Source organism: Bos indicus x Bos taurus, chromosome 17, assembly GCF_003369695.1.
Source record: "Bos indicus x Bos taurus breed Angus x Brahman F1 hybrid chromosome 17, Bos_hybrid_MaternalHap_v2.0, whole genome shotgun sequence".
Lineage (NCBI taxonomy): Eukaryota > Metazoa > Chordata > Mammalia > Artiodactyla > Bovidae > Bos > Bos indicus x Bos taurus.
The window spans coordinates 58,042,386-58,059,489 of NC_040092.1; the positions used below are offsets into that span (position 1 = coordinate 58,042,386).

Genomic DNA, 17,104 nt, shown 5'->3' on the forward strand with positions numbered 1-17,104 from the left:
CTCTGTGCGACCCCATAGACGGCAGCCCACCAGGCTCCCCCATCCCTGGGATTCTCCAGGCAAGAACACTGGAGTGAGTTGCCATTTCCTTCTCCAATGCATGAAAGTGAAAAGTGAAAGTGAAGTCGGTCAGTTGTGTCCGACTCTTCACAACCCCATGGATTGCAGCCTACCAGGCTCCTCCGCCCATGGGATTTTCCAGGCAAGAGTACTGGAGTGGGTTGCCACTTCCTTCTCCAATGCATGAAAGTGAAAAGTGAAAATGAAGTCGCTCAGCTGTGTCCAACTCTTCACGACCCCATGGACTGCAGCCCACCAGGCAAGAGTACTGGAGTGGGGTGCCATCTCCTTCTCCAAGCCAACTCCCAGTCATCTGCAAAAGGCTGGCACATCTCCTTGGCAAACTCCAGCCACAAAGGTGCATTTCCACAATACAAGGGAATCCTTCCCACCATAGAAGGCAATTTTCATGTCAGCTTAAGCAAAGAATTAGGAAGATGAATCTTTAAGAAGAAAGGAAACACAGGATGCCTCCAAAGCCAAAAAGAAATCCACTCTTCCTGGGTGATCTATTGAGCCTCCTTCATTCAGGCATATCAGTGGGGTTACCTGGAATCTCTAACCTTACACCAGTGCTGCGAACTCTGTGTTAACCTATTTCATACACAATGAAAATAAGTCTCAGAGGTTAAGCAACTTGCTTCAGGCCATATAGGTGGTAGGTGCCAGCACTGAGGCCCTTCAACCTCGCTTACCTTTGTAGGCCTCCCCGCCCCATAAAACAAACACCAGCACGCAGTGAACGAGAAATACTCCTTCTCTTTGAAAACACGATTAAAAATAATTAAAACTTTTGCCTCCATTATCCAGCCTTATCCCTTGTTGGCTACCTCCTGTTTATCCAGTAACTTTCAGGCCCTGTCAATGTACCAGCTCATTAACTAATATTAGCTCCAATATTCAAGAAGCAGGTTGATTTAAAAACCTGATTCCTCAAAGGTACTTACCGTTGCTGCAGGTCCAACAGGACAGAGTCATTCGGGCCCACATGCTCTGTGAGCTGCAGGGCTTCTGACTTCAGATCCGTCCTTCTCCATGAACCCGGCAGGCAAAGCCCCGTCCAGCTGTGCCTAGTTAGATAATTAAGACTTAGCCTGGAAATAGGCTTTCCGAGGCCAGCAGTCTCCAATTTTAATATGAACTAGGAAAACCTTGAGGGCTTGTTACGACCTGGGTTACTGGGCTCTTGCTGTTGTTGTTTAGTAGCTCAGCTGTGTCTGACTCTCTTGCAACCCCTTGACTGCAGCCCTCCAGCCTCCTCTGTCCATGGGCTTTCCCAGGCAAGAGTACTGGAGTGGGTTGCCATTTCCTTCTCCAGGGGAATCTTCCCAACCCAGGGATCGAACCCATATCTCTTGCGTTGGCTGCTGCTGCTGCTAAGTCACTTCAGTCATGTCCAACTCTGTGTGACCCCATAGACGTCAGCCCACCAGGCTCTCCTGTCCCTGGGATTCTCCAGGCAAGAACACTGGAGTGGGTCGCCATTTCCTTCTCCAATGCATGAAAGTGAAAAGTGAAAGTGAAGTCACTCAGTCATGTCCGACTCTTAGCGAGCCCATGGACTGCAGCCCACCAGGTTCCTCCATCCATGGGGTTTTCCAGGAAAGAGTGCTGGAGTGGGGTGCCATTGCCTTGGCGGGTTCTTTACCACAGAGCCACACGGGAAACCCTCCTGGACTCTATGCACAGAGATTCTGATTCAGCAGATCTGGCGTGAGGCCTGAGAACTGGCCTTTCTTTCAAGCTCTTAAGGGATGCTGAGGTACCTGGTCTGGACACCACATTTTGAGGATCACTCTGATAGACCCCACTCAAACCTTGTTCCCAGGGTTCTCCATCTCCAGAAGCAGGAGAAGACAAGACAAATTTGAGGCAAGAGTGTGTTTTTGCACCAGAATGAGAACCAGGCCTGTGCCTCCCTTTCCCAGAGCCTACTCAGTTTCTCCCAGAACTTCCAAAGGCCCAAGGGGCCCTTCCAGTGACAGACTAACTCAGTCCCATCTCTTTAAACACACCACATAGGGGGAAAAAAGGAAAATAAAATTGAAAAGACCATCTGAAGAGCAGAGTAAGTCTTCCTTGCCTCTCAAAGGGGACTCTGAGAGTATTAATCGCTCAGGCATGTTCTACAGTTCAAGAGCCCATGGACTGTAGCCTCTGTCCATGGGATTCTCCAGGCAAGAGAGGGTTGCCATTCCTTTCTTGAGTGGATCTTCCCGACCTGGGGATCAAACCTATGTCTCCTGCATTGTAGGCAGATTCTTTACCATCTGAGCCACCAGGGAAATCCTAAGGGGACTTTAAGCAGTAAGAAGAAAATGCTAACCTCCCTGCCCCTCCCTCAGAAACTCCATTCCTTAGCATGAAGGCCCCAGTGACTGTTCTTCCTTTTTGTGGGGGAGCCAGATTAAGCTTAGATGTGTCACTCTCAAGGTTCAGAGTCTCCTATGTCAGACAAACTACATTTTGCAAATTACCCTAACCTATTCTTTCAGAAGTTTTATTTCACCCTCCCAGAGAATCAGGCACAAAAACAAATCAACACCCCCACACATGGTACCTCCCAAGGTTTTTTTTCTCTTTAAACCTATAGTTTCCAAAAGTACTTTCCACCATGCAGATTAAGAGAGGCTGGGGTTAATTCTACAACATAGTGGATGGTTGCTGGGCTAATGATTGATTTTTTTCACCTCAAATGACATTCAATTAAGAAACATGTATAAATTATCAACTGTTTCCAGCTTGAACGGTAATTCATAAAGTTGTAGGGATGAGAACTTATAAAATATTTTGAGCCTGGAAGATGTGTTCCAGGCTGGAATGTCTATGGGAAACAGCCTCTCCATGAAGATTTCCTGCTCCAAAATGCCTTGATTAATTACCGTAAACAGCTTTGAGGGAAAAGGGCGCAGCATCTCATGTCTGGCAGGACACTGGTAGGGTTCGTTGGAAACTCGAATGCAAGCCAAACACAGCAAAGCCAGGCCCCTTCCATTCAGGGCTGGTCCGGCTCCAGGGAAACGCCTTGGGCTTGGGACAGCTCTGGAAAGGCTCTGCTCTAGTTGGCACTGAACCCAAGTCCATTTCTTCTTCTGCTCCCAGGTCCCCTGAGAGAATGAGTCAGCTTCAGGGCCTGGGAGGTGTGGGCTATAGCTGAGAGCTGGAGGACCCTATCAAGAATAACCCAGTGCAAGGATTTCCCTGGTGGCCCAGGGGTTAAGATGTCAATGCAGGGGGCACAGGTGTGATCCTTGGTCGGGGAACTAAGATCCCACATGCCCCTCAGCACAGCCAGAAAAAAAAAAAAAAAAAAGACATTAAAAAAAGAATAATCCAGTGCCCTGCCAGCTCTTCACTGAGAGACTGTCCTTCCAGAATTCCAAAATGAAATGAAGCATTATGGAAAAGAAATAAAGTATGTACTGACGGTATCCTGCAGAGATTTTTTAACATATATTATCTTATTTAGTTCTCACATTAAACCTGCAAGACAGCGACTATTGCCTCTTCTGTTAGACATGGGGGGAAAGGGTGCTCAGAGAGGTCAAGTAATATGCCCAGCATCTGACTGAGAGAACCAGGAGAAGGACCAGAGACTGTTTCACTCCAAAGTAATGAGCTTGTCTACGAGATCCCTCTAATTATCTACAGGGAGAGGAAAAATTCAAAACAGGTCTAATATTTATTTAAAGCAATTCAGACATTGAGTAGAAAACAGGCAGTTAGCAGGTTTTTATCAATGTCAAGGAGCGATTCCTACTAGTAGTAGGAATATTTTGAAGCAGGTAATGTTGGGTTTACAACCTTCCTATCTCCCAGCCTCCCTCTCCTTCCACCCAGGGCCTGCCTCATCCCCTCTATCAGAGCTCCCTTCCAGCTCCTGGAGTTTTCCAGAACTCTGATGAGGTCTCACATTCAGTCATAAAGACCAGGAAATAGTATTAGTGTCTCCTCTAAAAGAAAAACAGAACAAAATCATCTAGGGACTTTGCTGGTGGTCCAGTGGCTAAGACTGTGCTTCCAATGCAAGGGGCCCAGGTTGAACCCCTGGTCAGGGAACTAGACCCCACATGCCACAACCAAGACTTCATGTGCCCCAACTAAAAACTCTGCTGCAACTGGAAAAGGTCTCGCATCCTGCAACTAAAACCAGGCTCAGCCAAATACGTACATAAGAGAGGCAAACATCTCATCTTAAAAATGAGTCCTTCCCTTCCGAACATCAACCTCTTACCAATATTTCCAGTGCCTCCATATACCCCGGCTCAACCTGTGAAATGAGAGTACAATGCATCTGAGTAATTTGTACCGCTTGAATGAAAAATGCGGTCAACTCTTCCAAGAGAGATCTGTATTTTAGAGCTTTCGGTGAATTTCTAATGTTACATGGGGAATTTTATGAGCTGGGAGATGTTCTCCTTCCCTACTCACCCACTTTTCACATTCCCCAAGCAGTTAGGGGACCGCGTACCCAGACATCTACCATATGAAAGTTTGTCAAATCTGGTCAATGTGACCAGGTTTTTACTCGGTGAACCTTCCCGCTGCTGTCGTTTTCTCCTGAATAAACAGATTGAATCTTTTCATGAATACTCTTCTACCGAGGAATGGCATCATGCCAAGAAAACCCTCTGGAGTCAGGGTAGCCATGAGACGTCCTCAAATTCTAGAAGAGTTGAATGGTGTTGTTTCTGCCCCCAAATAGTTCACTAAATATCAATATTTATGTAACCAAAACATTAGGTCACCAAACTTTTAATTTTTTATGCAAAGTAGTCAAAATATGTTCTGTTCAGACATGTTACTTGCTTGGGTTTGTTGAATAGCTGGTAAGACCTGTCTTGCTTATTAGCATCAGAGCACACACAGCTAGACAGCCAGAGGAATTCTGAGAAACTGAAATGTTAAACTGAGTGTTTACTTGTGAAGTCAAAGTTACACCAGGTTTTCTTTCACTTATTATTAAGGGAAAATTGCCTGGGTATTTAAAAATTCAAAGCTATATCTTCTGAAGCAGAATGGATAAGATGCCTTTACTGATGTGGAAGGCCAAATTTGCTTCCTATAATAGCTGGAAATAAAAGGAGGGAGAAATATAAATAGTGGGAAAAGGATACATAGATATACATTGGTCGAACATAGGAAACATAGATAGAAAACTCTGCCGTTTGCCCCTTAACACCTAATATATATTCTGTTCAATCACTTGCTCTGGGGGACATCTGCTCTAGGGATGTGATATGTTGTTGTTGTTCAGTCGCTAAGTCGTGTCTGACTCTTTGTGAGCACACTAGGCTTCCCTGCCCTTCATTATCTCCTAGAGCTTGCTCAAACTCAAGTTCATTGAGTTGGTGATGCCATCCAACCATCTCATCCTCTATCACCCCCTTCTCCTCTGCCCTCAATCTTTCACAGCCGCAGGGTCTTTTCTAATGAGTTGACTTTTAGTATCAGATGGCCAAAGTATTGGAGCGTCAGTACTATGTTAGTGATATCAGAAGAGCAGAGTATTGTTCCCAGGCCTCTTCTGTACATGTCATACATTTTTCAGCACATGCGTGTGCATGCACACACACACACACATGCACACACACACACACACACACACACCATGCTCCTTACCTACCTACCTCTCAGTCCTTACCAGGCCCTCTGTCCTTGGGCCTTTGCTCGACAGTTTCCTCCTCCAGATACACTCATCCAACCCTTAATTTTCCTCCCACTAATTAAATGTTACTCATTTCTCAGGGCCCATTGCAAATGTTACTTTCTTCAAGATGTCTTTCCTGACCCTTCTCAAAGGGGACATATTTCTCCCTGTTTGAGCCACTCAAGGACTATCTTTGGATTTACCAAATGGGCCTTCTCTCCCAGTTATTTGTGTCCCATAACTGACACTGGCCCCCTCCTAGAACTCCCACCAGACAGGGATCCAGGCTCACCCATCCTTGCATCTTTAGTGATGCTTGGCACAATGTCTTGAGCACAGAAGCTATTCAGCTGGTATGATACTGAATGAAAGTGAGAAGAAAACTGAGGAAGGGTAAAGATGAGACATAAACCTGGAATATTCTCTAATTTCTCCCTTAGAAAAGAGGATCCTTTTATTTTTAGGCTTTTTTTTCCTTCTGTTTTCATTGGAGGATAATTGCTTTACAACGCCGTGTTGGTTTCTGCCATACGTCAACATGAATCAGCCGCACGTACACACACGTCCCCTTCCCCGGGAACCTCTCTCCCACCTCCCAGTGCATCCCACCCTTCTAGTTGTCTCAGACCACAGGGTTCAGGCTCCCTGCATCATACAGAAAATCCCCCCTGGCTATCCATTTCACATATGATAATGCATATGTCTCCATGCTGCTCTCTCAGTTCACCCCACTCTCTTCCTCCCCCACTGTGTCCACAAGTCTGTTTTCTATGTCTGCATCTCCACTGCTGCCCTGCAGATAGGTTCACCAGCACCATCCTAAAGAAGGATCCTTTTTAAATGCTTCCCATCTTCCAGGGCTCTTCCCAGCCTTGCTTTGAGTATGAAATTTAGCTGATCATTCTTACACTTTCCCTGTAGTTATCTGTGATCCTGAATAGAGGTGAGAATGCTCATCTAGAGAAGTAAGAGTGGGCAAGAGGCTGGTGCTCTCCATGCAGAACAAGAAGTGCCAGGAGGCTAGAATTTCAATAACTGGGACTGTTTGCTCATCTCCCACACGTACTTGCATTGTGGCCTTGCAGGTCAAGCGCTACATCATGACTTTATGCCTAGTCCAAAACAATTACAGTTCATTTGTGACTTTTTCACAGAGGGGAGCTCCAGCAACAGACTCTAGTATCCTGTGGCTTTCTAGTCGCCTCTAAGCAATGGTATACAGACCGAACTAATTTTTTAACCCCAGTCTGGGCTCAGCCCCACAGAACAGCATCTCAGACATGTTGAGAAAGATGTTTTGATCCCTAAAATAATAAGGGAAAGGCCTGAGAGATGTTCTGAACAAGTTTAATATTTCACTAAATGTTGCAAGGTCTTTGGAATCCTTATGGCAGTAAAATGCCAGAAAGAAAATTCTGCATTGCAAGAATGTCTAACCGCTTACTATAATGATCCAGCCACTTATGAGGAATGCAAAATGGAATACCTCAAGGAAAGGGAAGAATTTAGAAAACTGGACTTACTACCAAGAAAAGGCTTCCCACAAGCTTCCCACAAGCATGCAGGCAAATATTCAAATGATACTCAGGATTTCCAATGTTCATGGAAATCATAATCACGTAAAATAATGGACCCAAGGAAATGTGTTTGCTTTACCCCTAATTATGGAAATAATCCAAAATAAAGATTAAAAAAAAAAAAAGGTTGGCTTAGGCAGTAATCAGGAAAGAGTCTCTTTGTTCAACTTTTTAACAGTGCCTGATTACCCTTGGGACATTTTAATTCTACTGAGTAACTTGTCATTTATGATATGACTTATTGCTAAGTCTTGTCTGATCAAGATCCCATAGACTGGGCTCCATCAGGCTCCTCTGTCCATGGGATTCTCCAGGCAAGAATACTGGAGGGGGTGGCCATTCCCTCCTCCAGGGTATCTTCCCGACCCAGGGATGGAACCCAGGTCTCCTGCATTGGCAGGCAAATTCTTTACCACTGAGCCAATTTAGGAGATCGGGTTACAACGCAGACAGATTCCCCCACCAGGCAGCCTCATCCAAGTCCTGCTGCTGTGGCTGCTCTTCCCACAAATACCACTGCCCATCAGGGGTCAGGGGCCAAGCCTTCTGTACACAGAGGGCTAGTGCTCCCAAATGGCCTGACCTGCTGACCAGGAGGAGGTCAGTGTGAGGCTTCCAGCAGACTTTGGCCCCTGTCCAGGAGTGATGTGAGGTTAAGGAAAGGCTCACCCGTGGCTTCCCTGCTTCTATCCTGGACATTTCTGTGTAGTGTGTTCCAACCCTACCACCCTTCTCTTCCTTCACCCCTACCCCACCATCCTGTGAGCTTTGCCAACCTTGGCTCCAGCCAAGTAACTCTCTTCCAGTCCCCCTCTTTGTTAAGGTATAAATGCTAGGGTCATTGGGCTTCCCTTATAGCTCAGTGGGTAAAGAATCCGCCTGCAATGCAGGAGACCCCAGTTTAAGTCCTGGGTCGGGAAGATCTGCTGCAGAAGAGATAGGCGACCCATGCCAGTGTTCTTGGGCTTCTCTTGTGGCTCAGCTGGTAAAGAATCCGCCTGCAATGCAGGAGACCTGGGTTCCATCCCTGGACTCGAACCCAGAGAAATGCTCTTAAATGATACAAAGGGAAAGGGTACCCACTCCAGTATTCTGGCCTAGAGAATTCCATGGACTATATAGTCCATGAAGTCACAAAAAGTGGGACACGACTGAGTGACTTTCACTTTTTCACTTTGATTTCCATGTTCTAAGATTTAGCTTGGAAGTAGAGAATTGGATGGTATCTGTTTCTTCTTCTTCAGCTTCTCTAATTAGTCCAGATTTTGGTAGAACTGCAACTTGCTAGTTTTCCCAGGGAAAAGGCCAACTAGAGGCTCAGGAGGCAGAGCTGGGAGACCCACATGACAGGGTCGATGCTCTCAGACTAGAGGAAGAATCTTTCTCCAACCAGTCATCCTCAGGGGCGGCTTCCAGATAAATCGAGGAGAAATCATTTTCTTTTTAGCTAGTCCACAGGTGTGCCTCTCTGGCAACCCCACATCCTCACCCCACAACACACATCTGGATCAGGACTGAATTTCCCAACCTCAACATGAACCCCTCTTCCCATGTGCCCCCTGCCTTTGTTACCTGGCAACAAAAGCCTGTACAGTACCATGGACCTACTGTACAGCACAGGGAACTCTGCTCAAGATTCTATAAGAATCTAAATGGAAAAGAATTTAAAGAAGAACAGATACATGTATATGGATAACTGAATCACTTTGCTGTATACCTGAAATGAATTGATGCTTTTGAACTGTGGTGTTGGAGAAGACTCTTGAGAGTCCCTTGGACTGCAAAGAGATCCAACCAGTCCATCCTAAAGCAGATCAGTCCTGGGTGTTCATTGGAAGGACTGATGTTGAAGCTGAAACTCTAATACTTTGGCCACCTGATGTGAAGAACTGACTCATTTGAAAAGACACTGATTCTGGGAAAGACTGGGGGCAGGAGGAGAAGGGGATGACAGAGGATGAGATGGTTGGATGGCATCATCGACTCAATGGACATGGGTTTGGGTGGACTCTGGGAGTTGGTGATGGATGGGGAGGGCTGGTGTGCTGTGGTTCATGGGGTCACAAAGAATCGGACACGACTGAGCAACTGAACTGAACTGATACCTGAGACACAACACTGTTAATCAACTAAGTTCCAATATAAAACAAGACTTTTTAAAAAGCCTCTACAACAAACTCTGCCACTTTCTTACTGAGTGACAAAATGCCCAAACCCCCCACCGCAGTGTGCTTTAACCTATGAAAAAAGGGGTGTTCCCCAAGTGATAGCGGCTGGAAGAGAAGCTGAGGGGCCCCAAGACCATGTCAAGTTGCTTCAGTTTCCCCAGGGCCACTCTATACGATCCTCAGTTCTTTCAAAGTACCTTCAGTTCTTCTCCAATAATAAGAGATGTTCACAAAGGTACCATCCCCACACATCACACCCCATGGCAGGCGGCACGCTGGCTGGTACGCCTGGAAGCATCAATGCCCAGAAGCTCCTCAGACACATCTGGGAATCCTTCCCTTTGTTGGGAGGAAGGATAATAGACCTTGTCCCCGTCTGTTCCTCTACCCTGATGTTCTTTGGCAAGTGAGCAAGTTGTTTAGTCACTAAGTCATATCCAAGTCTTTTGAGAGCCCTTAGACTGTAGCCCGCCAGGCTCCTCTGTCCATGGGATTTCCTAGACAAGAATACTGGAGCGGGTTGCCATTTCTTTCTCCAGGGGATCTTCTCCACCAGGGATCGAACCCACATTTCCTGTGTTGGCAGGCAGATTCCTTCCCAATGAACCACCTGGGAAGCCCAAATTAGCAAGTACAAAGGAAAAAAGACAAGGGCAGTAGTTAAGGGCAGGGTCTTGAAGTCAGGAAAGTCTGAGTTCAAACCACAGTGAGAGCTCAGCAACGGCGGTCATTACCAGCAGTGAGTGAGGACTCGGCTCAGCACTTAATATGTGTGAGTGGCGCCCCCTGGAACTGCTCAGGTCAGTGCCTGCAAGGACATTTTACCCCATAGCTCTGGAGAATCTTAAATAAAAAGGAGGATCCTTAATTTAAAAGTCCACACGAAGCAGAAGGTAGACAGCTAGTGGGCAATTCTCAGCAGCAGCAATTCCATTTCCAGTTTTGCCCACATATAAATTTGTTTCAGAGCAATTTTAGAGTTATAGAGGAAGTAATTCTCCGTTACGATTTTTTTCTGTATCAAGGGAATATAATGACACATTCCAGAACTTACTTTAAAAGGAGACTTGCATTTTTATTTTATTATTATTCATTTTTTAGCCACACTGCTGGGGCATGTGGAATATTAGTTCTGCAACCATGGATTGAACCCACACCTCTTGCAGTGGAAGCATGAAGTCTTAACCACTGGACCACCAGGGAAGTCCCAAGATTTGTATTTCTAATCCAATAACTACTTCGTATGTTTTCAATGAATACTGTAAAAAATAGAAAGGAACTTTATTACAGTAAGTTCATGTCAGGAGACACTAACTAGAATTTCTGAGTATGAAACGGGGTGTTAGGCATGAATAGAAGAGATGTTATGCAGATTAGATATAATTAGACATAACGATTAGACATAATCATTATCATCAAGGAACTTCTAGTGTCAAGAGCAGAGATTCTTAACTGAGGGTTATGGATGAACCTCGGAGGACCCATAAACCTTCTGAAATTGTATATATAATTGTGTGTGTGTTTGTGGACAATTTCTGGTCAGAAGGCCCAAAGCTTTCTTTAGATTTTCAAAGGGATCCACAAAAAAATGTATGTGTAAAAAAATTAAAAGGTTAAGAACCACAGATCAAGACAAAAGGATCATTTAACTGCAGGAATGTTTCTATGGAATGCCACAAAAATAGACTATTCACAGTCATCTAATTCTGGGTTTGCCTACTGGTATAGATAAAAGACAAGCTTAATTCTTGGCTTGCTGAATTTAAAGATAGCCTGAGTCTTTCATTCCTATGTAAACATGTGATTTTTCAATACATTTGGATTTCTCAGAATTTGTTCATAAAACCTGTGCCAAGATCTATGGCCCCCTTGGTATTCCATTTGGGCTGCCCTCAGCCTCACAATAATTTATGACACAGCCCACTGTGTTGAGCCCTCCTCCCTGGATGACTAACAGGAAGAGAACTTTGGCAGCAACACAGCCTTAATGAATGAAAAATGCAAACCTTGCAAATCCCTCTGCATTGAAATCCCCTGGAGTCTGGATGCAGACACAGTTCCAAAAAGCCTGCCTTTCCAAAGATGCAATTTACCGCCCTTAGAGGTTTGCTGTGGGCCACCCAAAGCACATAGGCCTGATTCAAACAGATTTTATCAGCCAAGCAGATATGCGGCTCTTTATAGTCACATGGGGAAATCTGTTGACATGAGAAATTTCATGGTAAGTCACATATTATCACTACATACTTCAGTTTGATTTGCACAGGGTCAGCGACAGAACTGATCTCTGCCTCCACATAGCTGCACTGCATTCCTCCACCATATGTTGAAGAAGGAAGGAGACTTTTAGCTAGTTATACCCTTGTATGGAGTTTTCTTCATAAAAACAAATGTATATTGAGGAAGAAGCCACCACTGAATTCTCACGGGGAGTAGCCAGGAATTTCCTTCCTTTCATAGACTTGAGCTCGGTGAGGTGAAGACTCTGGGGAGATGCTGCAAAGAGAAAGGCTGCCCCTTTGTTAGCAAATGAAAAATAAGCTTTCCTGGGGTGTGGGGGTACTATTCACCTTAGAAATGGGATTTTTATTTCCCCATGCAGGATACAAATTATAGTGCAGGTATGGAATCCATTACCCAAAACCCTTGAGGCCAGATGCCTTTCAGGATTTGGAATCTTTTAGATTTTCTAAAAGTTAATAGGGAGGAATATACATAGACCTCATAAACAATAAGGTCCTACTGTATAGCACAGGGAACTATATTCAATATTCTGATAAACTATAATGGAAAAGAATATATATGTGTGTGTGTGTGTATATATATGGATAACTGAATCACTTTCTTGTATAGCAGAAATTAACACAACACTATGAATCAATTATACTTCAATAAAATAAAATTTAAAAAATTAATATGGTGCATATACTGTACACCACAGGGTGGGACAGCACCCTATAATCAAACAAACTCCAGTTTTTCCTTCTGCCACCATCAAAGTATTGATCATGTCTCCCCTCGTGCTACCAGGATGGGTACAAGAACTATAAGAATATTATTCTTGTACAAGGACAAACAAGAGAGGGAAGAGAAGGAAACTGATTTCTCCTCATGTCTCTCTTTCTTACCATGGAGAAAAAGTCTTTCCTAAATGCCCCAAGAAGACTTTGTCCAAACACTACTGCCCAGAACTGGGTCTGAGATGTCATCTAGTACAAATTCTTGGTAAAAATTCATTCCCTACACTTTGAAGGGATTATATCCTCCCTAAGTATGCTGTAGCCATAGCTGAACAAAAGTCAGGGTTCCTACTCAGGGAATATATCAGGAATAGTATTGGAGACCCTCATGCTGGGAAAGATTGAAGGCAGGAGGAGAAGGGGACGACAGAGGATGAGATGGTTAGGTGGTATCACTGACTCAATGGACATGAGTTTGCGTAGGCTCCAGGAGTTGGTGATGGACAGGGAAGCCTGGAGTGCTTCAGTCTGTGGAGTTCCAAAGAGTCAGACACAACTGAGCGACTTAACTGAACTGAACTGAATATTATTAGTAGATATTGGATAATATTATTAATGACTAATATTAGTCAGAAGAGTGATTAAGATCACTAATGGTGACTACCACCCAGATTCTATAAGATAAGCAAAGGCAGGGTCCTAGTTCCTGGAAAAGGAACAACAGAAACTGCCTAAACGGCATCTGATTAAAGTATGAACCATCTCTGACCCTAATCTATGTGCCTCCTCTAAGAAGCATCTGTGGACACTGAAATTTAGACTTGCTACTCAGATATGTAAACTAATTTTTATTTATATAACCAGTGGCAAATAGAATCCTATCTTAGAACTTGATATTAAGGCATGGTGCTCTACTTGCAACAATATAAGGGAAGAGGATGATGGTGCAGGAAAAAGGGGAAAGAAAGTGGAAAATGAGGCAATAAAGAGACAAGCTATAGACCAGACTAGGTGATCAGCAAGCTATGGCCCTTGGGCCAAATCCAACCCATTACCTATTCTTATAAATAAAGATTTATTGGTACACAGTCACGCCCATTGGTTCACAACAGTAGAGTTGAGTGATTCCAATAGAAACCATACAGCTTACAAAGCCTAAACATTTGCTATATAGTCCTTCACAGAAAAAGTTTGATAATCCATGAGCTGGACCAACTCACCAAAGCCAGATATAAGAGAACAAATAGAAGAAGATGCTCTCCATTCTCAGATCAAGAACAAGTCCTGGAGGAACTAACAGGGATTCCAATAGATGAGGTCACACGGCAACTGGGAATCCAGGTTAAGTGTCCTAAACTAGTCACAGCATAGTCACAGATGTCATAGCATCTTGGAACTCACATGGCCATGGTGATTAAGGAAAAGGAACTAGCCAGGGAAAAGCTGGGTCCCAGAGTTGACTGCAGGACCAAAGGATTAAATAAATGACTTGGGTAGGAACTCACGATGAAAGCCAAGATAGATGCATGGTCCTTCCAAATGGGTTTATAAAGGAGGGAGGGGTGGGAAGCATATGCATATGTTGTGGGGGGTGGGGGGAGGGACATAAATTCAACTCTGAAGGCAATAACCCCATACTTAGGGTGAGAGCCCCATGGATGAGCAACTACAAACCAGGAAAATGAGTGGTCAGCACAGATGTGCAGCACAGACCAGAGCTTGGATATTATATTTGCAATCAACCTGCAAGAGAGCTGAACAGTAATCCTTTGCTGGTTACAGGGAAACCTGGGGCTGTTGAAATGATTCCTGCCTCAAGTTAGAACCATTCTGGGAAGTATCTGGGACTGAGTGAGCCACATGGGGAGAGCTCAGCCGCTCAGCTGAGAGTCACTGGGCGCAGCAGAGGCAGGGACACTGGGAAGATGGATAAACCTAACTACTTCCATTGGGGGCAATGACTTGATACTATTGACCTAGAAATACTACCCTCTACTTAGACAGTGTTAAAGAAAAACCAATTATTTTTCAACTCTGTATTTTCAAGATTCCCTTCTATTTGTGTTAGTACAAATCCATCAGCTACATCTTTCTCCCCAACTCTGTACTTTAATGATGTTGTTGTAACACAATGCAAGATGATATTTTAGGTTAATGTTTCCTGGTCGCAGCTGGAAAGGCACCTTAACATCAATATTAAAAAAAAAAAAAAACACTTGGAAATTGCATTGTGAGATGGGCTTCCGGCAGACAGAGAATCCACCCTATGGGGTGAGGATTCTTACAGCTCCATCAAAGAGGGTGTTCCTTTCCGGGAGGCAGTGTCCTTGACTCTTCCTGTTCTGCAGTCCAGATCTCATAGGAAAGCTGCCCTAATCCTTGGAGATTTAGGTAAACTTGGTTTGAACTCCCAGAGTTATAGTTTGGGTGAGTTCAGGGCCTCTGAAAGTTTTCCCGAGAATTCCTGGCCTTTTAACCTTCTGGTTCCTTCTATCTTTGCTCCTACATCTGTTTCTCCAATTTGAATTCCATCCTGTTATGGGTTGAATTATGTCTCCCAAAAAAAACGTGTTAAAGTTCTAACTTCCAGTAACTCAGAATGTGACCTTGTTTGGATAGAGAGTCTTTGCAGAAGTAGTCAAGTTAAGATGAAGCCATAAAGGTGGACATTAATCTAATATGACTGGTGTCCTTCTAACAAAGGGGAAATTTGGACACAGGAGCGGACCATCAGAGAGGGTTAATGAAGTGAAGAGATTCAAGGAAAAGATGGCTATTCTCAAGACAAGGTACCAGAAGCCAGGAGAGAGCCTTCTCCAGAGACTTCAGAGGGTGAAAAGCCCTGATTACACTTTAATCTCCAACTCCTGGCCTCCATACCTGTGAGACAATGTGATTCTGCTATTTTAAGCAGTCTAATTTGTGGTCCTGTTTTACAGGAGCCCTAGGAAACCAACGCGAATCTTCCCAACCCAGGGATGGAACCCAGGCTTCTTGCATTGCAGGGAGATTCTCTACTGTCTGAGCCACCAGGGAAGTCCAGGAAACTAATACACATGTACTATAGGCCTGGACTCAGAGCTCTGCCCCTTGCCTTGAGGCACCAGCAAATCTGCTCAGGCAGGCCTCTCCTGGATTTCCCGCTGAGGTTCCCCAGAACACTGCAGCCTGTCCCTCGCACTCCTTCAGAGACACCTCACACTACAGGAAACCTCCTGGGCACTAGGAGGTTTGGGCCCCTGACCAGGCCCATCTGCCATCTCAAAAACCCTAGAGGGACCTGGTGGTCCGGTGGTTAAGAAACTATCTTGCAATGCAGGGGATGTGGATTTGATCCCTTCTTAGGGAACTAAGATCCCACATGTCTCTGGGCAATTAAACCCAAGAGCCGTAACTAGGGAGCCTGTGCACCTCAACCACTGAGCCCACATGCTCTAGAGTCCACACACACAACCAGTGAAGACCACACACAACCCCCCTACCCTCCCCCCCCCCCAAAAAAAAAGCTCCTGGAGTTCTAGAAAAGAAAAACTTTCCCTTTCATTTCAGTATCATAAGGTTTAACCCTAGGGTTTAGGTTTCTGCTTAGATTTGTACCTACAGGCCCTTGTCACTCTCAAAACAATAGAGCAGCAAGAAGATCTCAGTGTTCCAGTGAGGAGGTGGAGAGGGAAGAAAGTCCAGGTCCTTTCCTTTAACTCAGCCTTGGATGGACCAGATGGAGGGCCTGGTCCTCAGCTCTCTTTACAATAAACTCTCAGCATGATCAGGAGGGCATAAACCAAGTGGCTAATTGAAAGGGCCTATTTAATCTGTATGAAATACAATCACCAAACATGCCAGGCCACCTCTTAAGAAAAGTTGTCTTTTTTTCTCCTCTAAATAAAATGCACAGAGACAGGGAAAAACCATGCTATGATCTAGATTAATGATAAATATCAAAGCAAGATCTTTGATGGTAGCACACCCCTGGTTATAGAGATCAAAGCATGAGCTCTAGGGATTTCCCTGATGGTCCAGTGTCTTAGAATCCACCTTCCAATGGTGGGGACATGAGTTTAATCCTGGTTGGGGAACTAAGATCCCACATGCCATAGGGCACCTAAGCCCGAGCACCACAACTAGAGGAGCCTATGTGAAGACCTAGTGCAGCCGAAATTTTTAAAAATATAATTTGAAATTGAAAAAAAAAAAAAAAAAAGCATGAGCTCTAGGAGCAGACAGAACTGGTTTTGAATCACAGCTCTACCACTTTTTGACTCTATAACATTAGATAAGTTCCACAGCCTCTGTTTCTTTATCTGTAAAATGAAAATAATAATAAAAAATCACAAGATTATTATACACGAGCTAATCATGCCACATAATATGCAACAAAGGTACATATAGTCAAAGCTATAGTTTTTCCAGTAATCATGTATGGATGTGAAAGTTGGACCATAAAGAAGGCTGAGTGCCAAAGAATGGATGCTTTCAAACTGTGGTGTAGAAGAAGACTCTTAACAGTTGCTTGGACTGCAAGGAGATCACACCAGTCAATCCTAAAAGAAATCAATCCTGAATATGCATTGGAAGGACTGATGCTGAAGCTGAAGCTCCAATATTTTGGCCACCTGATTTGAAGAGCCAACTCATTGGAAAAAAACCCTGATGCTGGGGAAGACTGAGGGCGAGAGGAGAAGGGGGAGA

At 44.5% G+C, this 17,104-nt stretch overlaps 1 pseudogene; it reads left to right on the forward strand.

Moving 5' to 3' along the window:
• The first annotated feature begins 6,248 nt into the window (after nucleotides 1-6,248).
• Nucleotides 6,249-7,291, forward strand: LOC113907753 (annotated as a pseudogene).
• The last annotated feature ends 9,813 nt before the right edge of the window (nucleotides 7,292-17,104 follow it).